At 35.1% G+C, this 15,160-nt stretch overlaps 1 non-coding gene across 1 annotated transcript; it reads right to left on the bottom strand.

The window, feature by feature from the left end:
- Positions 1-6,365: 6,365 nt before the first annotated feature.
- LOC126026946 (U1 spliceosomal RNA) lies at positions 6,366-6,526 on the bottom strand. The gene has a single exon (XR_007502129.1). It is a non-coding gene; the product is annotated as a U1 spliceosomal RNA (small nuclear RNA).
- Between the last annotated feature and the right edge of the window lie 8,634 nt (positions 6,527-15,160).

The following is a 15,160-nucleotide window of genomic DNA, read 5'->3' on the forward strand; positions in this document are numbered from 1 at the left end:
GCCACCTCTATGTCTGTCTAAATCTGTCTATAATGTATATAATGTCAGTCTATTTTTAATGTATAAAATGCCTTTCCTTCTTGTACATAGCCCTTCTTTTTCCCTTTGATGCTTAATCACTTTACAAATCCTTTTCTATCCTTTCACTCTCTCATCCTCATCTGTTATTTTCCCCTATTTAACCCTTTGTACCCTCAATTATTAACTCCTGAGGTACTGGAACATCCCCCCACCCCAACTAGCTGCCAATCAGCTCCCAAAGCAAAATGACAGCTTTTCAGCCCACCTTTCCTTGGCTCTGGAAGAAGCTACCTTTGGAGCTGCTGTTGATTTGCTCTCAGTGACCCCTTTTCTCACACACACCCACCCCCCTTTTGCTGTGGACTGTTTCTCACTACCAGATTCAGCTTCAGAGACCCTCATCTTGAGGGCATTTCCTGATTTATAACTACTGGAAGCCTTTTTTTAAAAAAATACCACAAGACCATGTCACATGCTGAAGCTATGATCTGGACCCCCCTCCCCAAACTATTCCAAAAGACTTAAAGGGGATATGCATATATTTTCATATGCTTCTTAGATGTATTTTCTTAATAGGTAAAAATTTTATTGTGTATTTTCTTATGTAGATGTAGTTTTCCCCCATCTCATTTTTGGATTTCTTTAGTAGGAAATTCTAGTAAATAAGTTTTTCTTAAGTTCTGAGTTTATATTAGAACCAGGTTATAGGAATTGTTTAGCTTGTTATTTTTAACCCCCATTTGCACCAGTAGTATCATTGTGACATTGTTCCTTTTTGCATAGGCACACTAAAATGGGAAAATATTACATATAGAAAGGAGCTCTTATCTAATACCTAGGTATTAGATAATAGGAACTAATAAATTTTATATTGCAAAGGGGAGTTTTAATCTGAACTTTTGTCATAGTAAGAAGACTTAGACTACAGTTGATCAAACTTCAGCCGCTCATCCCCAAACCTTGGATACCATCTTGATCGAACCTTCAAGGTTTTCTACACTAGCACCAGGAATTGAAATTCTACTGGGAAAATGCCCTGGTACCGACTTGCTCCAGAGTGAGATCATATAATATCCTGATGGCTTGGGAACTGTAACAACTTGCTCTCAAGGAAGGTATCCCTGCACCGCCACCTAATAGTGAGATGAAACGAGAAGACACTCAGTATTCCATTATACTCTGACTTCAACATAGGATCTGTGCACAAACCAAGATCTGTAACTACAGAAACTTGACTATGACCATTATGATTGAGAAAAATTTATTCTGAGACCCTGAAAATAGACTCTGGATTTAGACAATTTAGTATTTCTGGAGCCTGTAGTTAGTCTTTTGGCAGAATGCTTCATGAGTAGGAACTGCCTGTTTTAGGCCAAAGATATTTTCTTTATATTTTCTCAAACTTTTGATTAGGCTGTACAAAAATCTAACACCCCATATTTTTATTTTATTTTTTATCTTTTGATTATGTGCTCCTGCCTTTTCCATAGAATCTTGGTGCATGGATTATTTTATTTTACCTCCTATTTCTGTATTTATCTATAAAATTAAGAAGAAAATACAAATGAAAGGATGGAATCAGGGGCCAAGTAGTCTCAGTCTTGGCAAGAAAAAAATGGGCAAAACTAAATATTTGAGCCAAAGTCATCAATATAATCAAGTATCCTAAACTTTAACAATATAAACTTACATGGGCAGGCCAGGAAGGAAATATTGGTGGTATAAACAGCATTTTGGTGTCAGGAGAGATGAAGTCATGACATTTTCCTATACATGGATGTACACGGAATCTATTATGCTGAGTGAAATAAGTCAGAGAGAAAGAGAAAAACGCAGAATGGTCTCACTCATCTATGGGTTTTAAGAAAAATGAAAGACATTCTTGCAATAATAATTTTCAGACACAAAAGAGAAAAGAGCTGGAAGTTACAGCTCACCTCAGAAAGGTCACCACAAAGAGTGATGAGTTTAGTTAGAGAAATAACTACATTTTGGACTGTCCTAGTAATGAGAATGTATGAGAGAAGTGGAAAGCCTTTCTAGAATACAGGCGGGGGTCGGGTGGGGAGGAGGGAGATTTGGGACATTGGTGATGGGAACGTTGCACTGGTGACGGGTGGTGTTCTTTACATGACTGAAACCCAAACACAATCATGTATGTAATCAAGGTGTTTATATATATATATATATATATAAGCACTTTGGGATTATTGGTGAAGGGAGGTTGACACTGGTGGTGGGAATGGTCCTGTGTCACAGTCTATCTGAAATTCAACAATAATGGACTTTATAGATATCAATGGTTTCAATAAAATAAAATTTAAAATGTTGTCTTGTTCAGGATAGATCCAGTTCACTAAGAAAAGAAATAAAACGTTCTAATGTTTAAATATAAATGTTATACATGGATTAAGAAACTGTTTATGCTGGTAAAGTAGTTCTTATTTGAAAAAATATTCTGTCAATAGGTTCAGAAAGATTTATTCATTTTGACAACTATAAAGATCAAATGGTGTAAGTTTGATGGGTTACATTCTTAAAACATTTTTTTCAGGGGAGATCATGAACTCAGTCCTCGCAACCACAAATTGTGCAATCAAGTTTCCCACATTTGGGACAATCATATTGTGTCAGCAATCCCGAATGCAATAGATGAGCCTTGTCCTGGGGAAACCACCTTCAGGATAATGGTATCTTCTCTACCAGATAATTATTTAAATATTTTTAAATATTAAATATTTATTAAATATTAAGTATTTTAAATATACTTAAATTTGAAACATTTTAATTTGCATGTCAAGCAACATTTTGGAATGATATAAAATATTTTCTGTATCAGTTTTAATCAATAATATGTAATATTAATCAAAGATTGCATGTTATTTTCAATATCACCATATTGACTTAATATTACCCTATATAGAGTAGCTTGGAGAGAAAAATAATCCCTTTCTCTTACAGTTCATGATTCTTGACTGAGATTACTCTGTTACTATAAAATAAATTAAGAATAAAAATATTGATATTGTATTATTTATTGACCTCCTCTTTACATGAGAGATGCCAATAAAAATTTAATAGCTATCTGAATGATTCAAGTCATCACCTTAAACTTTTTAGCTAACCCCTAAATACTATTGGTGATGGTAGAAGTGGGTAAGGCAAGTACTGGTATCCAGAAAAGCACATTAAATGTAGTAAAGGACAATATAGGACTCAGATTTATTTCACTATTTTCGCAGGGATTAGACACTCAGTAAACATGAAGTCATCCTTCTGTTCCAGGTATAGAAAGGAATCTACATTCATAAACATTATAAAGTTAGCGACTTGTAGAAAAACTTAACTTCTACTCCATTTTCAGAGCTTCTTTGTTTTTTATTTTTAAAAAAGAAACAACTTAAGATGATGCTATGCCAAAATGTCAAATTTGAGATGGTATATTCCTTTCTTCAAGATTTTCTGTATTTCTTACGGTTGGAAATCAACCTTCTGTTCTCTAAGAATATAAGCCTTTAATAGCAAACAGTTAACAAACTGAAATTAGAGAAGTGACACAGAACCTAAAAACTTTTACTTTAATTGCCTCTTTTATGGAAAAAAAATGTCCTATACCCCAATTGCAAAGTAAATCGGCTTCTTAACAGATAATTACTCCTTAGGCACAAGAATCAGTAAATTTCTCATCCAAGTCCTTTCATTTCTCTTGTCTAATATTTTATTACAATGATAATGTACACTCAGTGTCTCTCAATCTCTCCTACCATGGATTCTCCCTTTCTATAGAAATAAAGGACAGTGTTTTTATTTTGTTTCAGTGCCAATCCCCCCATATTTCCCACCCCTAATTTTGCCCTAGAAATTACTGGAATCTGTCTTGATTTAGAAAAGCTCAAAAATACTTCCTAAGAGGAATCATGAAAATTAGACATTGAAGACTTCATTGGATCATCTAATTCATCTCTTTCCTATTGAAGAGTTTTCCAGATGGTTCATTTTCATGGTCTTTATGCCTCCTCTAATTTCTGCACAGCTTAAAGTCAGATTTCGAGTATCCAAATCTAAGGTGGAGAGGTGAATAAGGCCTGCATTCAATAATTTCATAGAGAAAAGTGCCTTATCCCAAAGGTGTTATCATATTACAACAGTTTTTGGATGGAAGTAGGTGACACCTCATCAGAACAGTTATGTGGGAGTGAGAGTGCTTTACAGTCCTCAGCATCAGGGCTGACATTTGTTTTTCAGAGAGAGAGCTGTATGTTCTGTGACATGAGCACAATGGAACCTATTGGAAACTCCTAACTCTCTGTCTCTCTATGTATGTCTCTCTCTTTCTCTAGCTCTCTCTCCTACAAGTACAATTGAATTCTCTTTCAATAACAGTATTACAAACCTTGGTATCTAAAAATAAGAGCTATAGAAATAAAGAAAGAGAAAGATAGAGAAGTGTCTGCCATAGAAGCATACTTGCAGGTTGAGTGGGAACGGGGGGGGGGGGAGGGAGGGAACTGAAGAAATTGGTGGCTGTAAATGAACACTGGTGAAAGGAGGGATGGGTGTTGAAATATTGTATGACTAAAACTCAATAATCAAAAATAGTTTAACTCTGATTTCATAGTGATTCAACTAAAAAAAAAACAACAACTGATGTATGGCAAATTATTCTAGGTATTCCCTAGAAGAAAAAAGAGAAGTTTTATAATTTGTAGATTGATAAATTTATAGGTGGACAGAGTTAACCACAGATACCTTCTCCTCTAATTATTTCATTATATCCCTCCCTTACATGTATTTCAATCAGCATCACTCATTGCTGAGGAAAAATGATGTGAGTTTCTTTTTCTTTGTTATTAGAGAACCACTTTAAGTCCTGAGATTGTGGTTATGTGGTCTGAGCTTATAATGGTCTAATAGAATTTTCTGATTTTTACAATACGGAATCTAAAATTAGGTGAGACAAAACCCTGGTTTTATTTCTTAGCTTTATAAATACAAAGGATCATGTCGCTAAATTTTCAATGTACTCATTTGTGTGAGATTATTCTTTAATATTTTAATAGAAATTAAACATGAACATGTCTGATCACTTCTGTTAGAAAATAAACAGTAATTTTGATAGGGTGGGAGTGGAAAGGTGAATCATTAGTTGAATTCAGTTTATCAGTTTAAGTTTTATCCATTGAAAAGATATCCAATAAAAATATGTAATTGAATGTCTGAGGATGAAAGATGACAGCAGATAAAAGGAAACCTTCAGTCTCTTTCTCAGTGTGTCTCTGTCTCCCTTTATCTGGCTCTCTGTATCTCTCTGTCATCTGACATTTGTCTCTGTGTGTGTCTCTCTCTGAGTCTCTCTATCTTTCTCTTTGCATTTTCCCAGAGATAGACTACACCATGAAGAAGGACTTGTGCTCCCAGCTTTCAAACATATCATGTACAGAGCAGGGCTCATAGGATTGGACAGGGTCAGAATACAAGCAGGACTCAGAAACTTAGGCTAGATTAAGAGTCAAGGTAAGTTTTAAATGGCCAGGCAGGGACAAAGTGCAAAAAATACGAGTATTCCTCATATTCAAGTGGCAGTAGCAGCAACAAAGAAAACTATGACAGTTGGGAGAGGCCCAGAGATAGGTACTGACCACAAGAGTTTCAAACTTGCGCACTGCTGATGGAGACTAGGAAAGCCAAGACACCTAACTGGGCATCATGAGTCAGAACAAGTGACATCATTCATGAATAAAGAAGAGACTAAACTTTGGGGGAGGGAAACAAACCTTCTACTTAACTGTACAATCAATTCTAACTATTTTTCCAAAAGGCATTTATTTTTAATGAGATTGGCTCTACAATCATGATCTACATAATAATAATAAAAAGGAAAAATTAAAATGTTCTTTCAGGACATCAACTTCATTTTGAATTTCTATTAAATTTGCATTTCATAATGCATAGTTGATTATTTTTAAAAGGAATTATTTTATTTAAATTGGTTCATTAATTAAAATAGGTAAGATAGACACTGGACTAAATATTATGCATAAGCATTCTTTTCTCTCTTTAATCAAGCTCAGATTTCATCTTTATTTCTTACTTAACAATATATCCTTTAATCTTCTGAGTTTTGTCTGCAAATCTTTTGTACAATTCTCAAGAACCCTCTACCACATGGAAATCTACTTTGATGTCAACAGTTTCTTGTATTCCTTTTTGTAAAAAAAAATGCAAATATATAAATTCTTGAAATAATCCAAATGAAGAATAAAAAAGTTTTCTCCTGTATCACACTAAGAAAAGATGAAATATTAGTGGCAATTGCTTCAATTGCTTTTTGGTATTTTTTCTTTATTGAGAGCACAAACGCAGTCCCCACTATCACAAATTATGCAGTCGAGCTTTCCATATGTGGGGAAATCTCAGGGGTCAGCAAACCCGGAGTGCAATGGGTGAGCCTTACCCTGGGGAAACCACCTTCATGATCATGGTATCTCCTCTGCCAGGTAAGTATTTCCATGTATATTTTTTACATTTACTAGAGTATTATATATATCTTTTTAATTTTACTTTATATTAAGGCTGCATTCATGTATATGTTTTAGGACATAATTTCACACCATTTCAAATATATGCTACCAGACAGCAACAACAAAGTATCTTTTTTTCCCACTACTGTCCACTTGAGCTCCTATTTACAATGATTTCTGTTCGTTTATTTTCCTATCCCTCAAGTTAATTCAGTTCACCAGCATGAGTCTTAAGAATTAGTTGTTTTGACAGACTTTTCTTACAACTTTCTATCTCCCACTATCAGGAAGGAATTACCTGGAAGAAACTATCATTCAAGTAATCATATGTTATAAAGCAGAATTTATTTTCACTTTGGAAACTAATCAAATTAAAGTAAAACCTTTTAGGTTCTTAGTCACTTCTTTTATTTTATTATTATTTTTTCTTATTCTGGGGCCACACGTCGTGGTGCTCAGGGGTTACTTCTTGGCTCTGCACTCAGAAATCGCTCTTGGACGTTTCAGGGAACCATATAGGATGCCAGGGATCAAACCTAGGTCAGCTGTGCATGCAAGGTATAACCCTACTTGCTGTGCTATCACTCTGGCCCCATTGTTAGTCACTTCTATAATTTCAGATAACAATAAACTCATACTTGTTTTTCTCTTTTAATTTTGCTGTGCATGATATTCTTGATTTCAAGCATGTTGCTAAAAGTAAGATTTTTTTTTATATTCTAGCTGAGTAGGATTTTATTGTGCTTACATACAATGTTTCCTTAATCATTTAGTTTGCCTTTGAGCGCTAAATTAACACCATATTTAGCATACCAGCAATACTCAGGGGTTATTTCTGTTTCTGTTTGCATGTGGCTGACCCAGGTTAGACACCTTGCATCACATATGGTCCCTACAGCACTGCCAGGAATAATTTCTTTCTAAGTACAAAGCCAGGAGTAACACCAGACCACCATCACACATATCTCCCAAACAAAACAACAAAATAAAATTAAAATCAAACAAAAATTGAACTCTTCTCCCCGGCCTTACATGTGAAAAGAAAGATATCTCTTGTATGGATTAAAATGCTTATACACATATATCCTTATACTTTCTCAAGGTGAGTTCTTGAGGATTATGTCCCCCTTTGCAAAGACTTTTAGAGGAAAAAAGGAGTCAATAAATATCTATACATGGCTTGAAAAGACAATACTGTCCTGCCCCACTCTGATTGAAGACAATCCAGATTATAATAAAACTATCCAGAGACCCAAGATGACCCCTAGATAATGATGCACAAGTGTAGTGTACCTATCTGAGATCCTGGATCTAGATGTAGCTACCTGAGACCCACCCATTTCTGGGAGGGGTCTTGGGAACTGAATATTAGGTGTTACCTTACCTGCAAGACCCCACCCATTCCTGGGAGGGGTCTTGGAAAAGTTAGATAAGCCTTGGACCGAGGGAATTCGGGCCCTTTTTCTGCGCTGCTGGGTGCTCTGGTTTTTGGGTCTCTGCGTTCTGGTCTTTGACCAGCATGGAGCCCAAAGGGAAGATGGCTGAAAGGAGTTTAGATGCAGGGCCAAGAATAACTAGTGCTTGAAAGGTTATGAGTAGGCCACACACATGTGGTGAATAGGGCATGAATAAAGTTAATGCTTCCTGATGCCTGCCTGTGAGTCAGTGATTTCGCCTTTCACCTGGGCCTGGGACCCGCCGGCTGGATGGGGTTGCGGAGCCACGTGGCCTGGGATGGCAGAAAGAAATCCATCGCCATCCACCGCCATCCAGCCCCATTGTTATTTATTTAATTCAACACACAGGACCACACATTCCAAAACAACATAGAAATTTAGCTTTAACTCAATGGTCTAAATAGTTCTGTGGACAATTTAGTAGGAATCATGTCCTGGTATGATTTTAATTGCAGACCATGAAGGGATAGAAATCATTCTCAGTGTTCCATTCTGAAGTTGCCTTCCTCTCAGTTTGGGCAGCAGACTTCTCTGCTGTATCTTATGGGGCTCTCTTCACCTCTCATATTTTCTAAATAAAATATTTTATGTTTTATTATTATTTTATATTTTCTATGGAAAAATCTTCATTGAAGTGAAGATAAAGGAATCAAACCCAAGAATAAACTATTACTGACCTTATTTTTCTTTCAAAGACCTTACATTCACCTCAACTTGAGAAACATGTTTCCTCCCTGCACTGGAGAAATGTGACAACTATAGGAAGCTTTATATCAAAAGGCCAACCAGGTTCAAGCTCATGCACGTTATATGGACCACTGAGTCTTTCACTATGTGCAGAGTCCACGAAAAGCTCTCACCACCAGCAGGTGTGGCTCTAGGGGAAACAACAAAACTAAAAACAAAAGAAACGAAAAGAACCAAGACTGGAAAATTCAGATGATCTGAAGGATGTCATAAGAATCTCAAAATGATGACATCCTTTGTAGAGCTGACAGAATAGGAGTATTGCTACCATAAGACAACTCCAGGACTGCTTGAGTGCTGTGCCCAGTTTATTGATGAGGGTCACATGAGAGATCTTAGAACCACACTTTGATGGGGTTTGTCTCAAGTGATTTAATCTAATGCAAAACACTCAATCTAGTTCTTATTGCCATATCTGTGGCTGCCTTGATATTCTTCTATTTCTTCTATTTATTTATTATTTATTTATATTGCTACCAGATTCTACTCCAGAGGAACCCCAGCTTGAGGACACTACCTGATCCCTTACTGGTGCAAAACATTCCTAAAACTGCATAAGGCCATGGTGTGGGATGAAAATGTGCCCTTAATCTTATCCCCCACAGGTTATTTCCAAAGACTTAATGAGGGTATTGATATTTTCTTTGTATGTTTATTTCCTTAATAGTTATTACTCCTTAGGAGTTATAACTCTTAGTGTGTTTATTCCATATGTAGAGGCAGCCTCCTCCATTTATTTTTATTTCTTGTGTCTCTGCTTAGTAAGAAATTTTAGTATAAAAGTTTTGATTGGGATTAATTCTCAGGTCAATCCAAGACACAAAGATTGTATGGCTTGTCATTCTTACCCCTCCCCAAAGCACGAATAATATAATATGGAATTTTTTTTTTGCATAGGCATACTAAAATGGGAAAATTTAATGTATAAAAACAAGTTCTTTTCTTTTTCTTCTTTCCTTCCTTCCTTCCTTCCTTTCTTTCTTCCTTTCTTCCTTCCTTCCTTTCTTTTTCTTTCTTTCTTTCTTTCTTTCTTTCTTTCTTTTTTTTTCTTTCTTTTCTTCTTTTTCTTTCTTTCTTTCGTTCTTTTTCTTTCTTTCTTTCTTTCGTTCTTTCTTTCTTTCTTCTTTCTTTCTTTTTCTTTCTTTTCTTTCTTTCTTTTCTCTTTTCTTTCTTTCTTTCTTTCTTTCTTCTTTTTCTTTCTCTCTTCTTCTTTTCTTTCTTTCTTCTTCTTTTCTCTTTCTTTTTTCTTTCTTTCTTCTTTCTCTTTCTTCTTCTCTTTCTTTCTTCTTTCTTTCTTTCTTTCTTCTTTCTTCTTTCTTTCTTCTTTCTTTCTTTCTTTCTTTCTCTCTTTCTCTCTTTCTTTCTTTCTTTCTCTCTTTCTTTCTTTCTTTCTTTCTTTTTTTCTTTCTTTCTTCTTTTTTTTTTTTTTTTGGTTTTTGGGTCACAGCCAGCAGCATTCAGGGGTTCCTCCTGGCTCTATGCTCAGAAATCTCTCCTTTAGAACCAAGTCCTTCTGCATGCAAGGCCTTACCTCCATGCTATCTCTCCAGCCCCACAAGTTCTTTTCTAATAGGGATCAAAGATGCCTGAATTTCATAAGGAAAAAATAAACCCTGTCTCTGAGTAGTTAAGATAATCCTTGGGAAAAAGAGACGTGAGCTAATCAAAGGGAGAGATAGCAATACAGAATATTTTTCACTTCTTACATAGTGGTGGAATAACCAATACACAAAGACAATGAAGCAAAGAATATAAGAACTGATTCATTAGGAATAGTGACACTTGAGGAGACTAGGGCATTGGACAGGGAAGGGCCAAAGTCTATTTTAGAAGGAACTGTTCATGATGAGTAGGGGAAGATGCTGAAAGGTAATAAAGTTTTATGTAAGAAATCCTATCATCAATGGTATGGTAAGCCACAGTGAAAATGCAGATATTTTTTTAAAAAGCACCTTTTGTAAAAGCAGACTAGGGGATGGGAAGAAAATAAGAGTCAGGGGACATTGGTGGAGGCACTAATGTTACAATATGATACGTCAAAATCTCAATCCTGAATAACTGTAAATTCATCATAATTAAATTAAAAACTAAATCCTCTCATTTTAAAATTTCCACCTTTAAAAACAACTAAGTGCAGAGTGCTAAACTTTTTAATGAAGCTGTCAATATTTGTGGTTAAAATGATTTTACTCTTCTAAATTTCTATTTTACTATTATATTAAAACTTTGTTAATGCTACTTTGAGATTTTTGATTATGCAGCTACATCCATTGGTGCTTAGGGCTTATCCCTGGCTGCTCAGGGGTCACTCCTGGTGGCTCTGGGGGACCACATACAATGTCAAGCATTGAATCCTGGTGAACCTTTTGCAAGGAAAGCACCTTAACTTCTATGTTATATTTTTACCCCTTGACTAACTCCAAAAATTATGTAAACAAGTCAATATCATGACAGTCTTATTCTATTTATAGTGTCTGCAACTTCTTGTGCTTTGTTTTGTTTTTTGGATCACACCCACTGACTCTCAGGGATTACTCCTGGCTATGCACTCAGAATTTGCTCCTGGCTTGGGGGAACCATATGGGAGGCCAGGGGATTAAAGCGTGGTCCATCCTACATTAGCGCGTGCAAGGCAGATGCCCTACTGCATGTGCCACTGCTTCAAACGTCAGCCTCTGCAACTTTTAAAAGTGTAGTTTGCAGATACAAATAATCTAAAAAGGCACAAAGAGTTATCTTTATTTCTATTGTCTTTATTTTCATGTAAAAAAGTCAAACCTTAATATTCTTTATTTTCTTTACTTTTCTTATATTTTACATGTTAAGCCTGTTAAACTAATTATTTTCTCACATAGAAGATGTTGGTGTGGTATGAAGGAGAAAATAAATTTATGGGATTCTTTTTGCATCCTTTTGAAAGCAATATATCAAATACATGGGCTGAGATTATGTTCTAGCATCAGCCTTTAGGGAATATTGGCATTAACACTTTTCTATGTAGAGCAATGAACATTTATTTCTACACATTGCTTCCTGTCATTAAGCCTTTTCTATACTTAAGAAAAATATTTTCCATAATAACAAGGAAACCAAGTTAAAAATAAAGTTGTTTAACTACCTATGGGATACACATATAAAGTCTTTTGAACAGTTCTGGTATAATAATGTTCTTATTAATTTCATCATCTCTAGAAAATCACAGAAGTTGATTTATTCAATATGTCTTTAATTTTACAACATGTCAGATACACAGAATGCCTATAGGCATACATAGATCAAAAGGTCATTTATCCTAAAGAAGTAGCATCACCTTTTTCATTTCTTCAGAAAACTCTTTTTTATATATAATAATTTTTATTTTGACCAAAGTGGATTACATATCTTTCACAGCAATATTTTAGATACACATTGACATTGGATCAGGGAAATTCCCACCACCAAAGTTGTCTTCCCTCCAGCCCCATTCCCAGAATGCATCCCATATTCCTCTCCCTTACTCCCCGGGCTGCTAGTATAAGTGGTCCCCTCTGTATCTAGCTTGTTGTAGGTTGGGAATCGATTCTGTTGTCATTGGATTGGGTTTGGTATTTAAGTCCGATCATTTTTATTACTACTTAGTGATCATACAACTGTTTGGTCTTGGTGCCCTCCATTGTTTTCCCCTCAAATTGAAAGGCGGAACAAGTTGGTTTAAGTTATGTGGTTCTATTTGAGGAAAAGAAAAATAAAAAAAAAATAAATAAAAAGAGGGTAAAATCAAACAAGCAACTCTACCTTGGGGAAATCCAGGTGGGTTTCACTGACACAAACACTCAAGTACAATTACAAAAAAGAATTAAAACCAACTGACTTGACCAAGACATGCAAGATGTATAATGAGGGAAAGGATGAATACATGGTAAGGCATAAAGGTAAAACACAAGCAACCTCATGTTGCAAATTCCATGCGACTGTCCTGGATTTCAGTAGTAGCATGTAAAGTCAGATGAGAAGAGAAGAAGTTTTTGAATGATAGGAAGTGTTTCTGTTGTATTCTGTAAGCTTCATAGTTAAATAATTATGATGGGAAATGAATAGATTATATCTTAGCAATTTTACTCAGAAAATTATCTGAAAAAATCTAGATCAATGTACTGAGTTGTTACAGCAACAAAGAGAATAAGCTATACTATTTAGGAGGTCTGATCAATAAAAATAAATTGTGTGGTTAAATTAACCAGCAGGTAATTAGTTCATCTCCACCAAAATATATTTTCTATAAATGATTGAGATAATTTTTCCCCAAAAGTTGCCATCCTAACCAGTATGGGACAAGATTCATTCCCTCCCCACCCCTCAAGTTCCAAGTTTTGCTTCCCTTTTACTCCCAATGAACACTGTGCAATGAAACCCATCAGTCTTCCCTACCACAAGTCCTTTGAGGAGGATAGTTTGCACAATCTGGCCACAGGTTTCACCAGGGTCCCTCATGACATATCTGTATGAGCCTGACAAATAAGCAATTAAATACATTTGTTTCTTGTATTTTTTGTTGTTGTTTTGGAGCCACACCCAGGGAAGCCCAGGGGTTACTCCTGTCTATGTACTCAGAAATCGCTCCTAGCTTGGGGGACCATATGGGATGCTGGGGATCAAACCCAGGTCTGTCCTGGGTCAGCCATATGCAAGGCAAATACCCTACTGCTGTGCTATCACTCCTGCTCCTATTGCTTGTATTTTTAATCAATGCAGCTTTATTTTTAGATTTGTGCAAACTTAATCTTATTTTATTTTATACTATTTTATCTACTAATTTATTTTATCTGTCTTTTGACAATCTGTCCTTATGTCATATTTCTCATTCTAGATTGCAAACTAGATACAATTTAGCTACTTTTAATATGACACATATTTTATTAAATTTTAAATAAAAATATGATAGTTGACTAGGATTTCTGTTTCTATATTTTTATAAATAATTTCTCAAATTAATATTTTTGTTTTGGGGTGGCAAAAGGCTATTCTTAGCAAATTGATGAAAGGGTCAGTCCTGGTAGTACTTGGAGATCCTGTGAGTTTCACAATTAATGTTGGGGTCTCCTACAAACCAATTTGTGCACCGACCCAAGATAACTTAAAAGTTATCTCCATAGTCCCATATCATTTTCTTTTACAGTATATGTCAATAAAGTTATGGGTCAAATTATATTTAAATATATATATAATTTATGTATTATGTATCACATTGACTCTGCCCTAATTTTTCAACATCCTTGTCTCTTACTATAACTGAAGAAAACTAAAATTTATTTCTAATTTCTGTAATTCATCCTACAAATTCATCTCTATTCATCCTAGTGTTATGTTCAAAGTACAGAAAAATAACTGGAAGCAAACAAACCCAAATGAACTATGATTGATTATTTAGTGGTTTAATGACAATGCATCTGTGTAGCATACAAGTATACCATTGAAATAATTATTTAAACTACATATATTAATATAACACATTCATAATACAATTGAATACAGAGGATGGCGTTATTTTTGTATGATAAAGATTTCCATAATATTCATATGCTTATAATTGACGTGAAAAAACTTGACTTTGATAAGAGTGATTATTGTTCATAATATTGTTTATAATATTGCCTGACTGTGACACATACACAAATCTTGATAGGCAAATAGTATCTAGTAATACACTCTAAAGAAAGAAAGAAGAAATGAATTGAACCAAGATGAGACACTTTTTACCTATTTCTATGAGTTTCTGTTGGATCTCCCTACAATAACTATGCTTCAGTTCCTGAAAAACTAACTTACTAAGAGAAATTCTGAATCTTTAATTCTGTTTATTGACATCCAAATGTTATCTTTATAATTTATAGCTATTTACCTATTTTATTCCTTAGCTGTATGTTTATTTTCCTTGGAATTATCCTCAATAAATCAAAATGTATCATTTTATATATATATATTTTTTTTGGTTTTTGGGCCACACCCTGTGACGCTCAGGGGTTACTCCTGGCTATGTGCTCAGAAGTTGCTCCTGGCTTCTTGGGGGACCATATGGGACACCGGGGGATCGAACCGCGGTCCGTCCTAGGCTAGCGCAGGCAAGGCAGGCACCTTACCTCCAGCGCCACCGCCTGGCCCCCATCATTTTATATTTTTAATCTTGACATTTCATACTTGTTAATGTGTATTGGTATATAATATGCATTTTTCTTTCCTTTTACTTCATTAGCTTTCCTTTTTAGCAAGTTTTCTAAGGTTGGTAACTCCAGTATTTAGTGTTATTTTTTCCTTCCATATAAAAATCAGTATAAAATCAGAAATTCAAGATTATGCTACCAGCACCTTTTTATGCTATTTTGCTCAGAAGACAAATCATATTTTTCTCCTCTTTTTGGAATTTATGTGATTTTTGAG

Source organism: Suncus etruscus, chromosome 13 (genome assembly GCF_024139225.1).
Source record: "Suncus etruscus isolate mSunEtr1 chromosome 13, mSunEtr1.pri.cur, whole genome shotgun sequence".
Classification (NCBI taxonomy): Eukaryota; Metazoa; Chordata; class Mammalia; order Eulipotyphla; family Soricidae; genus Suncus; species Suncus etruscus.